This window comes from Hylobates moloch, unplaced genomic scaffold (assembly GCF_009828535.3).
Source record: "Hylobates moloch isolate HMO894 unplaced genomic scaffold, HMol_V3 SCAFFOLD_4, whole genome shotgun sequence".
Lineage (NCBI taxonomy): Eukaryota > Metazoa > Chordata > Mammalia > Primates > Hylobatidae > Hylobates > Hylobates moloch.
This window is the reverse complement of record NW_026652279.1, coordinates 120798660-120805890: the sequence shown is the minus strand read 5'-3', so window position 1 is coordinate 120805890 and position 7231 is coordinate 120798660. Positions and strand designations below refer to the sequence as shown.

The 7231-nt window shown below is 39.5% G+C and overlaps 1 non-coding gene across 1 annotated transcript; it reads right to left on the bottom strand.

Annotated features, from left to right (window-relative positions):
* Nucleotides 1-6304: 6304 nt before the first annotated feature.
* Nucleotides 6305-6366, bottom strand: LOC116467673 (U7 small nuclear RNA). Its single transcript, XR_004247880.1, has one exon. It is a non-coding gene; the product is annotated as a U7 small nuclear RNA (small nuclear RNA).
* Between the last annotated feature and the right edge of the window lie 865 nt (nucleotides 6367-7231).

Here is a 7231-nt window from a genome sequence, read left to right as displayed (position 1 = left end):
CACTAAGTCTCTAATGTAAAGGTTTTCCATCTTGCTTTGACTCACTACTAGAGTCTAATAGAAGTTTCCATACATGAAGGCCAACTGGGTAAGGACATCTCCCTAAGTAAGAAATTGGATACTAAAACTCAAGATGATTAGAAGTTTCCCTGAAAATATAATAGCATAATGTAACGGCAGCAGCCAATATTTATTGAACACTTTACAGCATGGGATGCAGTGGAGTACTTGCCACATACTTCGTAATATTCACAAACACCTTATGAGGCACATACATCTCTAGACTCATCTCACTCAGTGGTTCAACACTTTTACCAAAGTTCTGCAGCTGTGAAGGAACAGAGGTGGGATGTGAACCCAGGCTTCAGAGCTTACCCACTACATTTTGCTTGTGGCCAGAAACAGAAGCAGGAAGACTCAGTGTCAAGATTCCAGGTATTGGATGGAGACCGTTAAGATTCAAATTCCTGAATGTTAAGTGAACTTAATCCTCTATACCTCTGATTTTAGTTTCTTCCACTAGAAAATGGCAAGAGGATGACCAATACCACAGAGCTTTTTTTAAGAAACAAATTGGTCGGTGCGGTAGCTTACCCCTGTAATCCCAGCACTTTGGAATCACGAGGTCAGGAGATCGAGACCATCCTGGCTAACATGGTGAAACCCCGTCTCTACTAAAAATACAAAAAATTATCCAGTCTTGATGGCGGGCGCCTGTAGTCCCAGCTCCTCGGGAGGCAGAGGCGGGAGAATGGCGTGAACCCGGGAGGCGGAGCTTGCAGTGAGCCGAGATCGCGCCACTGCACTCCAGCCTGGACGACAGAGCAAGACTCCGTCTCCAAAAAAAAGTAATAATAATAATAAAAATAAAAAATTAAATAACAGCCAGGGGATGGCATTGATGCTAAATGGATCTGATGTTATTTTTCCCACAGTATAAAACACTTGAGGCCGGAATGGGTTGAGTGTTGGGAAGCTGAGCAATGGGTTTACTCAGTATAATGAAGCTGCTTTAGGAGAAAGTGCTCACCCTGCAAAATAGTAGCGAAGGCAGTCTGTTTCCACAGAAACCCACTTTTCACCTGTCGGGGTGTGACTAAGAGAACACTCTAAATCTAGAAGATGTAACCATCAATTACCAACTATTCCTTTCCAGAAGTAAACCTGATTCTTTGATAAGAAACTGTAAGTTATCTGCTTCTGGTTCTGCAGTTACAATAATATGGTCAGGAAACAAAGAATAGGCTAGGTCCTGAAGGCATGAGTTCTGTGTTAAAATAAATCAGTTTATGGCAAGTGAAAACCTGAATAATTTTGTAAAATATTGCCCAGAGAGCCCAAATTTTCCACTATTCAGGCTTTTGATGCCATTATATGCATCATTTTGACAACAGGCATAAAAGGATGATTTGAGTCTATGACAATTTTGCTTCCTTGCAAGGAATTTTGCTAGTTTGATTTTAAATATGCAGAGAAGGCTTATTCTTGTAATATTTGAAATAATTTAAAATGTGAATAAGGTGGTAAATGAAAAAAATCAACAATTCTCTAAATGTCACTTCATTCAGCAATATACATTGTGTTTCTCCTCAGCAAGTGGGGAAATGAAAAATGTCATGTACACACAAGGTTGATAAATTGATTTTTTCTTTGTGAGTATACATCTTTGCATTAAGAATCAGAAAAAAAATATTTGTACTTTGCAGGTTTAAATGCTGAATTTATACCGTTTAGCCCATTAAAATATTGCTAAGAGCATAGAGGTAAAACATCAATAATTCCGTGATGTTTTGATTCTTACGGGTGATGGTTTCTTAAATACCACCTGCTCCACTGAAGCTGAATTCAGAAGGTAAATCATAATTTTCAGACATTATTGTTTATTTTCAGCATTTCTAGATAGAAAACATAAAATGTTAAAAATACTTCAAAAGTGACTTGATATGTAATTCTTGTTCTTTCAAAAATGACTTGGTATGTAATTTTTGTTCTTTCTTCACTCAGAATTCCTAGATGCACGTATGACTTTTGCTCTAAACTTTGCTTCTCTGAGAACCCACAGACCTCAGAATAAATATAAAATATATAATTTTTCCCTGAGGCCATCTGTAAGATGATTTCCTAAAAGAACAAAAAATTGCTTTTAAACGAGGGATAAACATGGAGTTCTGGAAACTCTGATTAAACTTCTTTGAAAGTTTTAAGCCAAGGCAGAGGGGGACAAGTGAAACTGAGATGGAATTCATCTTGCCAGCAGCATCATACAGCATTTGCTCTCCTGAACGCTAACTTCAGCTGTGATTTATTAGGCGACCAAGTTCATGTCATTGTGTCTGGTCTTCAGAGACCTGGCTTCAAATCCTGATTTTACTCACAATTGAAAATGAGGCTGGTGGTCAGGTCCTAGCCCCATTTGACATGATTGTCAGCCTGCACTTGGGAGAATGGCCGTCTGGAAAAACAGGGAGTGTTAACTTGCAGGTCAGTGACTCAAGTACCTATCAGTGGAGTTTTTATCTGCAATGAGGCTGGGAGGGGCTGCAGCTCCTGACCCTCTCAGTGGGACACTTAACTAAGCTGCCTGACAAAGTAGGGTAATACGATTTAATGTCCTCCTAAGGAAGATTTTGTCCTCTTTTTTTGTTGTTGTTAAAGCTTAAGAAAATGACTGATTATTAAAAGTTTGGAAAAGAAATTGCTCTGGGACTTGGAATGTCTGTGTAAAATCTTAAAGGCAGCCAATTTTGCTTCCTGGCATTTACTTGCCTTGTGCAGCTTACAAATAGTTTCCATGTGGTTGCTGCTCCAGTACAGACCTCTGATAAGAGGATGGGGAAATTAGTTTTGCAGAAGTCTGTCAGTCTAGGGGTAATGTGTATGCCTAAGTGAAATTTTTTTTTAATGTTCTAGAGAAGGAGGGTTGTTTGCTAACTTTTGTGGACAACAGGGAAAGCTGAAGATTTTTGAAAACTAATCTAAGACAAAAAATCCAATCAATGTAATTAAAGTTGATGTTGAATTGATGAAAAGAGACATATGAAAAGATATATGTCAGAGTTATAATGCTAATTTGTTATCACATCCTGGGATCTCTGCTCCTTTAATATGAGACTGCCTCTTGCTTTTGCTTGAACATCTAGTGTTAATTCAGGAGAAGGGATGATAGGTACCACCACGCCAAGAGTCTTTTGGGAAAACGTATTCCATTCATTATGACATATCTGGAGAGAAGGGGACCCTAGAGCTATTTTTTGTTTGAATATGGTCAGTGTATTAGTCAGGGTTCTATAGAGGGACAGAACTAATAGGACACACACACACACACACACACACACACACATATATATATATAGAGAGAGAGGAGTTTATTAAGTTGTATTAACTCACACAATCACAAGGTCCCACAATAAGTCATCTGCAAGCTTAGGAGCAAGGAAACCAGTCCGAGTCCCAAAGCTGAAGAATTTGGAGGCTGATGTTTGATGGCAGGAAGCATCCAGCATGAGGGAAAGATGTAGACCGGGAGGCTAAACTGGTCTCTCTTTTCACATTTTTCTGCCTGCTTTCTAGCTGCACTGACAGCTGATTAGATTGTGCCCACCCAGATTAAGGGTGGGTCTGCCTTTCCCAGCCCACACTCAAATGTTAATCGTCTTTGGCAATACCCTCACAGACACACCCAGGATCAGTACTTTGCATCTTTCAATCCAATCAGGTTGACACTCAGTATTAACTAACAGTCAGAGTAGGTCTTTTTGGTTGAGACAGAGGCTACATCAGATGTTTTTTTACCCCTATAGGAAGGTCGTCTCATCCTTAGAAAAAGTAGGTATTACCTAGAATAAATGCTTCAGCCACCCTGTCTTGAGAGACATTGAATTAGGGCCTGCTGACACTGACATTTACTTAACATAACCTGTTCAAAGCACTTACCAAGGGCCAAGCACTATTCTAAATACTATAGAAATATTAACTTGTTTCTTTCTCATAACAACCCTATGAGGTAGATGTGATTATTATCCCCATTTTTCAGATAAGGAAACTGTGATATAGAGAGGTTGAGCTGAAAGTCAAATATCTAGTAAATAGGAGAACCAGGCTTCAAACCCAGTCAGTCCAGCTCTGGAGTCTTTGCTTGTTCCAAGCTGCTTGATGGTGATGTGTTCCTGACTAGTAAGACTTCCCCAATAAACCAACTACAGATTGCCTACAATGTACTTAGTACATAAGGATTTTCTAAGGGGGCCAACGAGTTCATCTTCATGCCAGATTTTAAACTTCTTTGAATTTGGTAATGTGGTTCCATAATAACTTGTTTTGTGTGTGTCTATCATCATTCTACTTAAATTCCTTAGTCAAACTATAAACTCTTAAAGCTGGTTAACCCTAACTAAGCATATCCAGGTCTACCAAAACCTGCATCAGAAATAACTTCTAAGAATGAACTCTTGGAGGGACATTTTCCCCTAGTTGGTCAGGAAGCCATTCCTGACCCTCAGTAGGTAGCTGCCCCTGTTATATTAATAAATCTGTATTATGATTATTCTTTCTTTAATTGTCTCCCTCGTAAATACATCAACTCTGTGAGATAGAGTTTATGCCTTATTTGTCCTCTTGTAGCCTCTGCCTAGCAAGGTGCATGATAGGTAGTAGCTATGCAAAGGTACTCAGAGAGGTCTGTTGATTGAGTGAGGCCAGTTGACCTTTGCTGCCTACTTTCTGTAGATCTCCAGGCTGTGCTGATGGACAAAGACTCTGTCTCCTCTCTACCTTGGAAGAGAGTTTTGTTTTGTGACTGATTTTATGAAGTGATAAAATAGCTTTACTTGAACTTGTCAAACAAAATTTAATGATTATTGGAAATTCTGAAATAGAAATGGGGAAAAATGGGATTTTTATTGGGAGAAACTCCCCAAATATCTATTAAACACCAATTTCACAAAAGAAACTAGACGGAATTTAATTACCTCTGGATCCATTTTGCCAACTCGAAGGTGCCTTAAAAAATTAAAATTGTACCAAATGAGAGGTTATTATGAAAGCAGAAGCAGCCATGTTAAGAGTAGGAAAGCTTCCTTCATATTTGTCCTGTTTGTGATTTGCAATATCTAAATTATAGGACATAGTATAGTAACGGACCTTCCCTGATCTAATATCCCACATTTCCCAAGTAATATAAATAGTCTAACCTCTTAGCCTTCACACGACACTCCTACTCACTCTAATCATCGCTGCTCCCTGGAGTCTTCTGTCTCGTCTATTTTATTGTCATCTGGGGTAATTTTCAATTTTTATGTGATTGTCTCTCCCTCCCACATAGCTACACACACACACACACACACACACTCTTACATGCACACGCACTCACACAGTGTGGAGAGATTTTAATCTCGTTTTGCTCTCCTCTCCCCAGTTTTGTAGTAAAGATCAGAAGATAGCAGGGCCGTTTTTATGGATGTGGAGGGAGGAGATAATTGAGGATGAAAATCTGCTACTTTTCATCTTCTAGATGTGCTGCATTTGCCTATCGGCTTGTAGGAGAGGGGTAAGGTTTATTCAGCCAGGAAGGCGTTATTTTCAGGAGTCCAGAGGATTTTCCAACAGGAGTGGGTTGGACTGTTTGCTGAAGCAGTGAGATTACAGGCGACCTGGTGAGGGTATTTGTACCACTGACCTCTAAGCAGGGATGCGTGTGTTAGACCCAGCCTCCCTTTGAGGTTTCTCAGGCTTGACTATTTCTACATCTGGTGGGTACATCATTGTTTAAAAAATAAACTCAAAAGTTGAGAATAACCGTATCCTTGACAAGATGTATCCTTTTCTAAGGAGGATTGCTGCAGCTGCCTAACAATGAATTACAACATTCCACAGCTGTCTGGGCAGGAAATGAAGAAAATTATCCTGGCTATCTCAAAATGGGTGTTTGGGGAGTGGGGGAGGGTGTATGAATTGCTAGAGAGTATTTTGGAATTAGGGCGCTGGGCCTGCCTGATCAATCTTATCTTGGATTACAGGGTCCTTGGCCATCAGATTTCAGAGAGTATTAAAAAAATTGAACATTCTAAAATCAAACAGTATGGTTACATAGATTCCAGATAGTGAACTAAAGTGAAAAATATGTTATTTTTGGCCACAACCTGGTTTTACTTCCTTATCCTCCCATCTGATGACTAAATTGCATTTAAAAATTAATATCCTAATTACCTAACAGTCAAATATGATGGAGCTATGAGTACAGGGGTATCATTTATTAATCATCATTCCAATAGACGAATATTCATATTATTTTCTATTTTCACTTTCTATGGTTTTTCTAGTGCAAACCAGAAAATCTCCTAGACCAATTCTAAAAGAGCTGTAACACTTAACATTCATATTTTCAAAAGATTTTGTTGATTGAATAACTGTTCATTCATTTGGTCATTCTGTGTGCCCTCTACTCTGCTTCCTAAAGTTGCATTTCCCAAGCACATCTAAGAACAGATTGCCCAGGGACCTCCAATGGCTCCCCATTGTCTGCAGCAATGTTTCTCAAACCTTCATGTACATATGAGTCACCTGGGGATCTTGTAAAAATGCAGATTCTGATGCATTTTGTCCAGGGTGGCGCCTGGGCTTTTTGTACGTTGAAGTTTCCAGGTGTTTCCGAGGATGCTCTGGCTTTGACCTCACTTTGAGTGGTGTGGGTCTACAGGATGGGCCTGTCCCTCTACTCTCTGGCCTTCCCAGGACATTATTGTTTTTCCAGATACCTGCACAACCTCTGCTTCTGTGCTTTTTGGATGCTAGTATTCATCCACGTCTTACTTGCCTTTACCCACAGAGCCCATACTCTCCACAAGCTCTTCACAGATTTGTCTCTACCCTGCCCAACAATTAGAATCACTGTCTCCCTCTCTTGTTCTCCTCTTGCACTTTGGTCAGAAATCAATTTTCCAACTTAGTACTGTCTGCTGGACTGTACATATTGGGTGTGTATCTGTCTCTACCAGTGAACTGTGAACCTCCGGTGAAGAACATCCCATTCTGTACATTTTACCCTCTTCTGCCGCATTCTGCACAATTCCTACATAGAGCAAGTGTAAATAAAAGTTGAATTGAATAAAATTTACAAATTGTATAAAATCTCTTTTCTAGATGGATTTCTCTTGACTAGGTGAAACTTGCTGACATTCAGATAAACCTCTTCAACGTTCTTTCCTGAAAGGATGTCTTACTCCTTGGTAGTTAG